This window comes from Channa argus, unplaced genomic scaffold, assembly GCF_033026475.1.
Source record: "Channa argus isolate prfri unplaced genomic scaffold, Channa argus male v1.0 Contig081, whole genome shotgun sequence".
NCBI classification, from domain to species: domain Eukaryota; kingdom Metazoa; phylum Chordata; class Actinopteri; order Anabantiformes; family Channidae; genus Channa; species Channa argus.
Genome location: NW_027125300.1, coordinates 67337 through 79920, shown reverse-complemented (window position 1 = coordinate 79920; position 12584 = coordinate 67337). Strand labels below are relative to the sequence as shown.

Genomic DNA, 12584 nt, shown 5'->3' with positions numbered 1-12584 from the left:
GTTTATTTCTTACTTGTGAGAGAGCGGATCTGATTCAGGTTGAGGTTGATCCGGGTTTTAAAGTTGCAATAAGTTTCATGAAAGAAGCTAATGTACTAAATCTATACTGTCAACGGTCAATGAATCTCTGCAACAAGCGCAGCATCTGAACCAATATTCAGCGCACTGCAGACAAGAGCCAACTATCTTTGAAACTTAACGAAACTCTTTCAACTAAAAAGAAGTCCATTTGACATGACTTACCTTCCAGACCCGGATGACTGAGACTCTTTACTGACTTGTACTGTATACTCTACCGATTAGATTTTTTAAGAAAATGAAAATAAAATGCTTTTGAAGCGATGGTGGTATAGTGGTGAGCATAGCTGCCTTCCAAGCAGTTGACCCGGGTTCGATTCCCGGCCATCGCAGTTGTCTTCTATTTAGCGATTTGAAAATTGTGCGGTCTTTCGGTACTTTCGAAATCTCAAAGTAAGCATCTTCTCTAGAGTGAAGAGATCAAACTTTGATCAGGATCAAAAAAATGTGCTAGGAAAAGAGTCAAGAGTTGGTGTTTTCAAACAATCACGGCTCTAAATGACCTTCATTCCATCGTTAAGTTTGGCCTCCTAATGATTGTCATCTTCCTGGGGATGTATGAAAACCACTACAGCAATGGTGTCTGACACTGCTTACTTCTTTGGAGCGGGTCTTTACATGAACAAGTAGGGATCCGAGAGTCCTTGACAGCCAAATCTGCAAATGCTTCTTTAAAGGTGTTGAAGACGGCTCTTTTTCCTATTCCCATGTGTATGGCTTATGTGCCAGTGCAACTGGGGATGTAGCTCAGTGGTAGAGCGCATGCTTTGCATGTATGAGGCCCTGGGTTCAATCCCCAGCATCTCCACGTGCTTTAACAAAATGATAGTGTCTTTGTTTCTCAGCTGAGAGTGGAAAATAACTGACTTGGGCTTGCTTCATGACCATGGCAAGGCAATGTGACTGGGTGAACTAGCCAACTATCTTTGAGAACATTTTAACGACAAAGAAGTCCATTTGACATGACTTACCTGCCAGACCCTGGGATCAATTCCTGGCATCTCCATGTACTTAAAAAATGACAGTCTGTTTATTCGACACCTGTGAGAGAGTGGATCTCATTCAGGCTGAGGTTCATCCGGGTTTTCAAGTTGCAAAAATTTGAATGACTGTGCCTCCTTGTCTTCCAACTATGCCCAGCTAACTATTGCTCTACCCACTGCCAATTACCTGGATTACGTGTGTTGAGACAGTCACCAATTGGAAGAGAACATTATGCTTTGCCTTATCCCACCCCACCCTAAACTAAGATTCTATCTTTAAGCTCTGATTGGCTGAACAAACCTGATCTAGGTAGTAGGTATTGTGTACAGCCGAAATTGTCAGAAAACAAGCAAGACGAGGGTCCTTGACAACCAAGTCTGGGAATGCTTGCTTACGGGTATTTGAGACTGCTCTATTTCCACTTCCCATGTGATCTTAATCTGTCATGATGTTGTGGATGTAGCTCAGTGGTAGAGCGCATGCTTTGCATGTATGAGGGTTCAATCCCCGGTATCTCCATGTGCTTTAACTAAATGACAGTCTGTTTGTTTCTCACCTGAGAGTGGAAAATGAGTGTCTTGGGCTTACTTCATGACCGTTGCAAGGCAATGTGACTGGGTGCACTAGCCAACTATCTTTGAAACTAAAATGAAGTCCATTTACCTTTGACTTGCCTTCCATCTCCATGTACTTTTAAAAATGACAGTCTGTTTATATGTCACCTGTGAGAGAGCGGATCTGATTCAGGTTGAGGTTCATCCGAGTTTTCAAGTTGGAAAAATTTTCATGACTGATCAGTCAGAATCTTTACGGACTTGTACTGTATACTTTACCAATTTGATTTCTTAAGAGAATAAAAAAAAGGTGCGTTTGAAGTGGTGGTGGTATAGTGGTGAGCATAGCTCCCTCCCCAGCTGTTGACCACGGTTTGATTCCCTGCCCTTGCAGTTGTCTTCTGTTTAGCGATTTGAAATTTGTGTGGTTTTTCGATACTTTAGAAATGTCAAAGTAAACATGTTTGTAGGGTAAAGAGAACAAGCTTTGATCAGGCTAAAGAAAATGCGCTAGGAAAAGAGTCAAGAGTTGTTGACTTTAAACAATCACGGCTCTAAATGACCTTCATTCCATCGTTAGGTGTGGCCTCCTAATGATCGTCATCTTCCTGGGGATGTATGAAAGCCACTACAGCAATGGTGTCTGACACTGCTTACTCTGTTGGAGCGGGTCTTTACATGAACAAGTAGGGATCCGAGAGTCCTTGACAACCAAATCTGCAAATGCTTCTTTAAAGGTGTTGAAGACAGCTCTTTTTCCTATTCCCATGTGTATGGCTTATGTGCCAGTGCAACTGGGGATGTAGCTCAGTGGTAGAGCGCATGCTTTGCATGTATGAGGCCCTGGGTTCAATCCCCAGCATCTCCACGTGCTTTAACAAAATGATAGTGTCTTTGTTTCTCAGCTGAGAGTGGAAAATAACTGACTTGGGCTTGCTTCATGACCATGGCAAGGCAATGTGACTGGGTGAACTAGCCAACTATCTTTGAGAACATTTTAACGACAAAGAAGTCCATTTGACATGACTTACCTGCCATACCCTGGGATCAATTCCTGGCATCTCCATGTACTTAAAAAATGACAGTCTGTTTATTCGACACCTGTGAGAGAGTGGATCTCATTCAGGCTGAGGTTCATCCGGGTTTTAAAGTTGCAAAAATTTGAATGACTGTGCCTCCTTGTCTTCCAACTATGCCCAGCTAACTATTGCTCTACCCACTGCCAATTACCTGGATTACGTGTGTTGAGACAGTCACCAATTGGAAGAGAACATTATGCTTTGCCTTATCCCACCCCACCCTAAACTAAGATGCTATCTTTAAGCTCTGATTGGCTGAACAAACCTGATCCAGGTAGTAGGTACTGTGTACAGCCGAAATTGTCAGAAAAAAAGCAAGACGAGGGTCCTTGACAACCAAGTCTGGGAATGCTTGCTTACGGGTATTTGAGACTGCTCTATTTCCACTTCCCATGTGATCTTAATCTATCATGATGTTGTGGATGTAGCTCAGTGGTAGAGCGCATGCTTTGCATGTATGAGGGTTCAATCCCCGGTATCTCCATGTGCTTTAACTAAATGACAGTCTGTTTGTTTCTCACCTGAGAGTGGAAAATGAGTGGCTTGGGCTTACTTCATGACTGTTGCAAGGCAATGTGACTGGGTGCACTAGCCAACTATCTTTGAAACTAAAATGAAGTCCATTTAACATGACTTGCCTTCCATCTCCATGTACTTTTAAAAATGACAGTCTGTTTATATGTCACCTGTGAGAGAGCGGATCTGATTCAGGTTGAGGTTCATCCGGGTTTTCAAGTTGGAAAAATTTTCATGACTGATCAGTCAGAATCTTTACTGACTTGTACTGTATACTTTACCAATTTGATTTCTTAAGAGAATAAAAAAAAGGTGCGTTTGAAGTGGTGGTGGTATAGTGGTGAGCATAGCTCCCTCCCCAGCCGTTGACCACGGTTTGATTCCCTGCCCTTGCAGTTGTCTTCTGTTTAGCGATTTGAAATTTGTGTGGTTTTTCGATACTTCAGAAATGTCAAAGTAAACATGTTTGTAGGGTAAAGAGAACAAGCTTTGATCAGGCTAAAGAAAATGCGCTAGGAAAAGAGTCAAGAGTTGTTGGCTTTAAACAATCACGGCTCTAAAGGACCTTCATTCAATCGTTAGGTGTGGCCTCCTAATGATCGTCATCTTCCTGGGGATGTATGAAAGCCACTACAGCAATGGAGTCTGACACTGCTTACTCTGTTGGAGCGGGTCTTTACATGAACAAGTAGGGATCCGAGAGTCCTTGACAACCAAATCTGCAAATGCTTCTTTAAAGGTGTTGAAGACAGCTCTTTTTCCTATTCCCATGTGTATGGCTTATGTGCCAGTGCAACTGGGGATGTAGCTCAGTGGTAGAGCGCATGCTTTGCATGTATGAGGCCCTGGGTTCAATCCCCAGCATCTCCACGTGCTTTAACAAAATGATAGTGTCTTTGTTTCTCAGCTGAGAGTGGAAAATAACTGACTTGGGCTTGCTTCATGACCATGGCAAGGCAATGTGACTGGGTGAACTAGCCAACTATCTTTGAGAACATTTTAACGACAAAGAAGTCCATTTGACATGACTTACCTGCCATACCCTGGGATCAATTCCTGGCATCTCCATGTACTTAAAAAATGACAGTCTGTTTATGCGACACCTGTGAGAGAGTGGATCTCATTCAGGCTGAGGTTCATCCGGGTTTTAAAGTTGCAAAAATTTGAATGACTGTGCCTCCTTGTCTTCCAACTATGCCCAGCTAACTATTGCTCTACCCACTGCCAATTACCTGGATTACGTGTGTTGAGACAGTCACCAATTGGAAGAGAACATTATGCTTTGCCTTATCCCACCCCACCCTAAACTAAGATGCTATCTTTAAGCTCTGATTGGCTGAACAAACCTGATCCAGGTAGTAGGTACTGTGTACAGCCGAAATTGTCAGAAAAAAAGCAAGACGAGGGTCCTTGACAACCAAGTCTGGGAATGCTTGCTTACGGGTATTTGAGACTGCTCTATTTCCACTTCCCATGTGATCTTAATCTATCATGATGTTGTGGATGTAGCTCAGTGGTAGAGCGCATGCTTTGCATGTATGAGGGTTCAATCCCCGGTATCTCCATGTGCTTTAACTAAATGACAGTCTGTTTGTTTCTCACCTGAGAGTGGAAAATGAGTGGCTTGGGCTTACTTCATGACTGTTGCAAGGCAATGTGACTGGGTGCACTAGCCAACTATCTTTGAAACTAAAATGAAGTCCATTTAACATGACTTGCCTTCCATCTCCATGTACTTTTAAAAATGACAGTCTGTTTATATGTCACCTGTGAGAGAGCGGATCTGATTCAGGTTGAGGTTCATCCGGGTTTTCAAGTTGGAAAAATTTTCATGACTGATCAGTCAGAATCTTTACTGACTTGTACTGTATACTTTACCAATTTGATTTCTTAAGAGAATAAAAAAAAGGTGCGTTTGAAGTGGTGGTGGTATAGTGGTGAGCATAGCTCCCTCCCCAGCCGTTGACCACGGTTTGATTCCCTGCCCTTGCAGTTGTCTTCTGTTTAGCGATTTGAAATTTGTGTGGTTTTTCGATACTTCAGAAATGTCAAAGTAAACATGTTTGTAGGGTAAAGAGAACAAGCTTTGATCAGGCTAAAGAAAATGCGCTAGGAAAAGAGTCAAGAGTTGTTGGCTTTAAATAATCACGGCTCTAAATGACCTTCATTCCATCGTTAGGTGTGGCCTCCTAATGATCGTCATCTTCCTGGGGATGTATGAAAGCCACTACAGCAATGGTGTCTGACACTGCTTACTCTGTTGGAGCGGGTCTTTACATGAACAAGTAGGGATCCAAGAGTCCTTGACAGCCAAATCTGCAAATTCTTCTTTAAAGGGATTGAAGACGGCTCTATTTCCTATTCCCATGTGTATGGCTTGCATTGGTGTGTAACCAGAGTTGTAGCTCAGTGGTAGATGGCATGTGTTGCATGTAGAAGGCCCTGGGATCAATCCCTGGCATCTCCACATGCTTTTAAAAATGCCAGTCTGTTTATTTCTCACTTGTGAGAGAGCGGATCTGTTTCAGGTTGAGGTTGATCCGGGTTTTAAAGTTGCAATAAGTTTCATGAAAGAAGCTAATGTACTAAATCTATACTGTCAACGGTCAATGAATCTCTGCAACAAGCGCAGCATCTGAACCAATATTGAGCGCACTGCAGACAAGAGCCAACTATCTTTGAAACTTAACGAAACTCTTTCAACTAAAAAGAAGTCCATTTGACATGACTTACCTTCCAGACCCGGATGACTGAGACTCTTTACTGACTTGTACTGTATACTCTACCGATTAGATTTTTTAAGAAAATGAAAAGAAAATGCTTTTGAAGCGATGGTGGTATAGTGGTGAGCATAGCTGCCTTCCAAGCAGTTGACCTGGGTTCGATTCCCGGCCATCGCAGCTGTCTTCTATTTAGCGACTTGAAAATTGTGCGGTCTTTTGGTACTTTCGAAATCTCAAAGTAAGCATCTTCTCTAGAGTGATGAGATCAAACTTTGATCAGGATCAAAAAAATGCTCTAGGAAAAGAGTCAAGAGTTGTTGTTTTCAAACAATCACGGCTCTAAATGACCTTCATTCCATCGTTAAGTTTGGCCTCCTAATGATTGTCATCTTCCTGGGGATGTATGAAAACCACTACAGCAATGGTGTCTGACACTGCTTACTCTGTTGGAGCGGGTCTTTACATGAACAAGTAGGGATCCGAGAGTCCTTGACAGCCAAATCTGCAAATGCTTCTTTAAAGGTGTTGAAGACGGCTCTTTTTCCTATTCCCATGTGTATGGCTTATGTGCCAGTGCAACTGGGGATGTAGCTCAGTGGTAGAGCGCATGCTTTGCATGTATGAGGCCCTGGGTTCAATCCCCAGCATCTCCACGTGCTTTAACAAAATTATAGTGTCTTTGTTTCTCAGCTGAGAGTGGAAAATAACTGACTTGGGCTTGCTTCATGACCATGGCAAGGCAATGTGACTGGGTGAACTAGCCAACTATCTTTGAGAACATTTTAACGACAAAGAAGTCCATTTGACATGACTTACCTGCCATACCCTGGAATCAATTCCTGGCATCTCCATGTACTTAAAAAATGACAGTCTGTTTATGCGACACCTGTGAGAGAGTGGATCTCATTCAGGTTGAGGTTCATCCGGGTTTTAAAGTTGCAAAAATTTGAATGACTGTGCCTCCTTGTCTTCCAACTATGCCCAGCTAACTATTGCTCTACCCACTGCCAATTACCTGGATTACGTGTGTTGAGACAGTCACCAATTGGAAGAGAACATTATGCTTTGCCTTATCCCACCCCACCCTAAACTAAGATGCTATCTTTAAGCTCTGATTGGCTGAACAAACCTGATCCAGGTAGTAGGTATTGTGTACAGCCGAAATTGTCAGAAAAAAAGCAAGACGAGGGTCCTTGACAACCAAGTCTGGGAATGCTTGCTTACGGGTATTTGAGACTGCTCTATTTCCACTTCCCATGTGATCTTAATCTGTCATGATGTTGTGGATGTAGCTCAGTGGTAGAGCGCATGCTTTGCATGTATGAGGGTTCAATCCCCGGTAACTCCATGTGCTTTAACTAAATGACAGTCTGTTTGTTTCTCACCTGAGAGTGGAAAATGAGTGTCTTGGGCTTACTTCATGACTGTTGTAAGGCAATGTGACTGGGTGCACTAGCCAACTATCTTTGAAACTAAAATGAAGTCCATTTACCTTTGACTTGCCTTCCATCTCCATGTACTTTTAAAAATGACAGTCTGTTTATATGTCACCTGTGAGAGAGCGGATCTGATTCAGGTTGAGGTTCATCCGGGTTTTCAAGTTGGAAAAATTTTCATGACTGATCAGTCAGAATCTTTACGGACTTGTACTGTATACTTTACCAATTTGATTTCTTAAGAGAATAAAAAAAAGGTGCGTTTGAAGTGGTGGTGGTATAGTGGTGAGCATACTCCCTCCCCAGCTGTTGACCACGGTTTGATTCCCTGCCCTTGCAGTTGTCTTCTGTTTAGCGATTTGAAATTTGTGTGGTTTTTCGATACTTTAGAAATGTCAAAGTAAACATGTTTGTAGGGTAAAGAGAACAAGCTTTGATCAGGCTAAAGAAAATGCGCTAGGAAAAGAGTCAAGAGTTGTTGGCTTTAAACAATCACGGCTCTAAATGACCTTCATTCCATCGTTAGGTGTGGCCTCCTAATGAGCGTCATCTTCCTGGGGATGTATGAAAGCCACTACAGCAATGGTGTCTGACACTGCTTACTCTGTTGGAGCGGGTCTTTACATGAACAAGTAGGGATCCGAGAGTCCTTGACAGCCAAATCTGCAAATTCTTCTTTAAAGGGATTGAAGACGGCTCTATTTCCTATTCCCATGTGTATGGCTTGCATTGGTGTGCAACCAGAGTTGTAACTCAGTGGTAGATGGCATGTGTTGCATGTAGAAGGCCCTGGGATCAATCCCTGGCATCTCCACATGCTTTTAAAAATGCCAGTCTGTTTATTTCTCACTTGTGAGAGAGCGGATCAGATTCAGGTTGAGGTTGATCCGGGTTTTAAAGTTGCAATAAGTTTCATGAAAGAAGCTAATGTACTAAATCTATACTGTCAACGGTCAATGAATCTCTGCAACAAGCGCAGCATCTGAACCAATATTCAGCGCACTGCAGACAAGAGCCAACTATCTTTGAAACTTAACGAAACTCTTTCAACTAAAAAGAAGTCCATTTGACATGACTTACCTTCCAGACCCGGATGACTGAGACTCATTACTGACTTGTACTGTATACTCTACCGATTAGATTTTTTAAGAAAATGAAAATAAAATGCTTTTGAAGCGATTGTGGTATAGTGGTGAGCATAGCTGCCTTCCAAGCAGTTGACCCGGGTTCGATTCCCGGCCATCGCAGTTGTCTTCTATTTAGCGATTTGAAAATTGTGCGGTCTTTCGGTACTTTCGAAATCTCAAAGTAAGCATCTTCTCTAGAGTGAAGAGATCAAACTTTGATCAGGATCAAAAAAATGCGCTAGGAAAAGAGTCAAGAGTTGTTGTTTTCAAACAATCACGGCTCTAAATGACCTTCATTCCATCGTTAAGTTTGGCCTCCTAATGATTGTCATCTTCCTGGGGATGTATGAAAACCACTACAGCAATGGTGTCTGACACTGCTTACTTCTTTGGAGCGGGTCTTTACATGAACAAGTAGGGATCCGAGAGTCCTTGACAGCCAAATCTGCAAATGCTTCTTTAAAGGTGTTGAAGACGGCTCTTTTTCCTATTCCCATGTGTATGGCTTATGTGCCAGTGCAACTGGGGATGTAGCTCAGTGGTAGAGCGCATGCTTTGCATGTATGAGGCCCTGGGTTCAATCCCCAGCATCTCCACGTGCTTTAACAAAATGATAGTGTCTTTGTTTCTCAGCTGAGAGTGGAAAATAACTGACTTGGGCTTGCTTCATGACCATGGCAAGGCAATGTGACTGGGTGAACTAGCCAACTATCTTTGAGAACATTTTAACGACAAAGAAGTCCATTTGACATGACTTACCTGCCAGACCCTGGGATCAATTCCTGGCATCTCCATGTACTTAAAAAATGACAGTCTATTTATTCGACACCTGTGAGAGAGTGGATCTCATTCAGGCTGAGGTTCATCCGGGTTTTCAAGTTGCAAAAATTTGAATGACTGTGCCTCCTTGTCTTCCAACTATGCCCAGCTAACTATTGCTCTACCCACTGCCAATTACCTGGATTACGTGTGTTGAGACAGTCACCAATTGGAAGAGAACATTATGCTTTGCCTTATCCCACCCCACCCTAAACTAAGATTCTATCTTTAAGCTCTGATTGGCTGAACAAACCTGATCTAGGTAGTAGGTATTGTGTACAGCCGAAATTGTCAGAAAACAAGCAAGACGAGGGTCCTTGACAACCAAGTCTGGGAATGCTTGCTTACGGGTATTTGAGACTGCTCTATTTCCACTTCCCATGTGATCTTAATCTGTCATGATGTTGTGGATGTAGCTCAGTGGTAGAGCGCATGCTTTGCATGTATGAGGGTTCAATCCCCGGTATCTCCATGTGCTTTAACTAAATGACAGTCTGTTTGTTTCTCACCTGAGAGTGGAAAATAAGTGTCTTGGGCTTACTTCATGACCGTTGTAAGGCAATGTGACTGGGTGCACTAGCCAACTATCTTTGAAACTAAAATGAAGTCCATTTACCTTTGACTTGCCTTCCATCTCCATGTACTTTTAAAAATGACAGTCTGTTTATATGTCACCTGTGAGAGAGCGGATCTGATTCAGGTTGAGGTTCATCCGGGTTTTCAAGTTGGAAAAATTTTCATGACTGATCAGTCAGAATCTTTACGGACTTGTACTGTATACTTTACCAATTTGATTTCTTAAGAGAATAAAAAAAAGGTGCGTTTGAAGTGGTGGTGGTATAGTGGTGAGCATAGCTCCCTCCCCAGCTGTTGACCACGGTTTGATTCCCTGCCCTTGCAGTTGTCTTCTGTTTAGCGATTTGAAATTTGTGTGGTTTTTCGATACTTTAGAAATGTCAAAGTAAACATGTTTGTAGGGTAAAGAGAACAAGCTTTGATCAGGCTAAAGAAAATGCGCTAGGAAAAGAGTCAAGAGTTGTTGGCTTTAAACAATCACGGCTCTAAATGACCTTCATTCCATCGTTAGGTGTGACCTCCTAATGATCGTCATCTTCCTGGGGATGTATGAAAGCCACTACAGCAATGGTGTCTGACACTGCTTACTCTGTTGGAGCGGGTCTTTACATGAACAAGTAGGGATCCAAGAGTCCTTGACAGCCAAATCTGCAAATTCTTCTTTAAAGGGATTGAAGACGGCTCTATTTCCTATTCCCATGTGTATGGCTTGCATTGGTGTGCAACCAGAGTTGTAACTCAGTGGTAGATGGCATGTGTTGCAAGTAGAAGGCCCTGGGATCAATCCCTGGCATCTCCACATGCTTTTAAAAATGCCAGTCTGTTTATTTCTCACTTGTGAGAGAGCGGATCTGATTCAGGTTGAGGTTGATCCGGGTTTTAAAGTTGCAATAAGTTTCATGAAAGAAGCTAATGTACTAAATCTATACTGTCAACGGTCAATGAATCTCTGCAACAAGCGCAGCATCTGAACCAATATTCAGCGCACTGCAGACAAGAGCCAACTATCTTTGAAACTTAACGAAACTCTTTCAACTAAAAAGAAGTCCATTTGACATGACTTACCTTCCAGACCCGGATGACTGAGACTCATTACTGACTTGTACTGTATACTCTACCGATTAGATTTTTTAAGAAAATGAAAATAAAATGCTTTTGAAGCGATGGTGGTATAGTGGTGAGCATAGCTGCCTTCCAAGCAGTTGACCCGGGTTCGATTCCCGGCCATCGCAGTTGTCTTCTATTTAGCGATTTGAAAATTGTGCGGTCTTTCGGTACTTTCGAAATCTCAAAGTAAGCATCTTCTCTAGAGTGAAGAGATCAAACTTTGATCAGGATCAAAAAAATGCGCTAGGAAAAGAGTCAAGAGTTGTTGTTTTCAAACAATCACGGCTCTAAATGACCTTCATTCATTGGTGTCTGACACTGCTTACTTCTTTGGAGCGGGTCTTTACATGAACAAGTAGGGATCCGAGAGTCCTTGACAGCCAAATCTGCAAATGCTTCTTTAAAGGTGTTGAAGACGGCTCTTTTTCCTATTCGCATGTGTATGGCTTATGTGCCAGTGCAACTGGGGATGTAGCTCAGTGGTAGAGCGCATGCTTTGCATGTATGAGGCCCTGGGTTCAATCCCCAGCATCTCCACGTGCTTTAACAAAACGATAGTGGCTTTGTTTCTCAGCTGAGAGTGGAAAATAACTGACTTGGGCTTGCTTCATGACCATGGCAAGGCAATGTGACTGGGTGAACTAGCCAACTATCTTTGAGAACATTTTAACGACAAAGAAGTCCATTTGACATGACTTACCTGCCAGACCCTGGAATCAATTCCTGGCATCTCCATGTACTTAAAAAATGACAGTCTGTTTATTCGACACTTGTGAGAGAGTGGATCTCATTCAGGCTGAGGTTCATCCGGGTTTTCAAGTTGCAAAAATTTGAATGACTGTGCCTCCTTGTCTTCCAACTATGCCCAGCTAACTATTGCTCTACCCACTGCCAATTACCTGGATTACGTGTGTTGAGACAGTCACCAATTGGAAGAGAACATTATGCTTTGCCTTATCCCACCCCACCCTAAACTAAGATGCTATCTTTAAGCTCTGATTGGCTGTACAAACCTGATCCAGGTAGTAGGTATTGTGTACAGCCGAAATTGTCAGAAAACAAGCAAGACGAGGGTCCTTGACAACCAAGTCTGGGAATGCTTGCTTACGCGTATTTGAGACTGCTCTATTTCCACTTCCCATGTGATCTTAATCTGTCATGATGTTGGGGATGTAGCTCAGTGGTAGAGCGCATGCTTTGCATGTATGAGGGTTCAATCCCTGGTATCTCCATGATCTTTAACTAAATGACAGTCTGTTTGTTTCTCACCTGAGAGTGGAAAATGAGTGGCTTGGGCTTACTTCATGACCGTTGCAAGGCAATGTGACTGGGTGCACAAGCCAACTATCTTTGAAACTAAAATGAAGTCCATTTAACATGACTTGCCTTCCATCTCCATGTACTTTTAAAAATGACAGTCTGTTTATATGTCACCTGTGAGAGAGCGGATCTGATTCAGGTTGAGGTTCATCCGGGTTTTCAAGTTGGAAAAATTTTCATGACTGATCAGTCAGAATCTTTACTGACTTGTACTGTATACTTTACCAATTTGATTTCTTAAGAGAATTAAAAAAAGGTGCGTTTG

General features: G+C 42.5%; 10 non-coding genes across 10 annotated transcripts; all 10 read left to right on the top strand.

Moving 5' to 3' along the window:
* Positions 1-338: 338 nt before the first annotated feature.
* On the top strand, positions 339-410 carry trnag-ucc (transfer RNA glycine (anticodon UCC)). Its single transcript has one exon. It is a non-coding gene; the product is annotated as a tRNA-Gly (tRNA).
* A 404-nt stretch (positions 411-814) lies between these two features.
* trnaa-ugc (transfer RNA alanine (anticodon UGC)) lies at positions 815-886 on the top strand. Its single transcript has one exon. It is a non-coding gene; the product is annotated as a tRNA-Ala (tRNA).
* A 1526-nt stretch (positions 887-2412) lies between these two features.
* Positions 2413-2484, top strand: trnaa-ugc (transfer RNA alanine (anticodon UGC)). Its single transcript has one exon. It is a non-coding gene; the product is annotated as a tRNA-Ala (tRNA).
* Positions 2485-4009: 1525 nt separating this feature from the next.
* trnaa-ugc (transfer RNA alanine (anticodon UGC)) lies at positions 4010-4081 on the top strand. Its single transcript has one exon. It is a non-coding gene; the product is annotated as a tRNA-Ala (tRNA).
* A 1958-nt stretch (positions 4082-6039) lies between these two features.
* trnag-ucc (transfer RNA glycine (anticodon UCC)) lies at positions 6040-6111 on the top strand. Its single transcript has one exon. It is a non-coding gene; the product is annotated as a tRNA-Gly (tRNA).
* Positions 6112-6515: 404 nt separating this feature from the next.
* Positions 6516-6587, top strand: trnaa-ugc (transfer RNA alanine (anticodon UGC)). Its single transcript has one exon. It is a non-coding gene; the product is annotated as a tRNA-Ala (tRNA).
* Positions 6588-8545: 1958 nt separating this feature from the next.
* Positions 8546-8617, top strand: trnag-ucc (transfer RNA glycine (anticodon UCC)). The gene has a single exon. It is a non-coding gene; the product is annotated as a tRNA-Gly (tRNA).
* A 404-nt stretch (positions 8618-9021) lies between these two features.
* On the top strand, positions 9022-9093 carry trnaa-ugc (transfer RNA alanine (anticodon UGC)). The gene has a single exon. It is a non-coding gene; the product is annotated as a tRNA-Ala (tRNA).
* A 1959-nt stretch (positions 9094-11052) lies between these two features.
* On the top strand, positions 11053-11124 carry trnag-ucc (transfer RNA glycine (anticodon UCC)). The gene has a single exon. It is a non-coding gene; the product is annotated as a tRNA-Gly (tRNA).
* Positions 11125-11464: 340 nt separating this feature from the next.
* On the top strand, positions 11465-11536 carry trnaa-ugc (transfer RNA alanine (anticodon UGC)). Its single transcript has one exon. It is a non-coding gene; the product is annotated as a tRNA-Ala (tRNA).
* The last annotated feature ends 1048 nt before the right edge of the window (positions 11537-12584 follow it).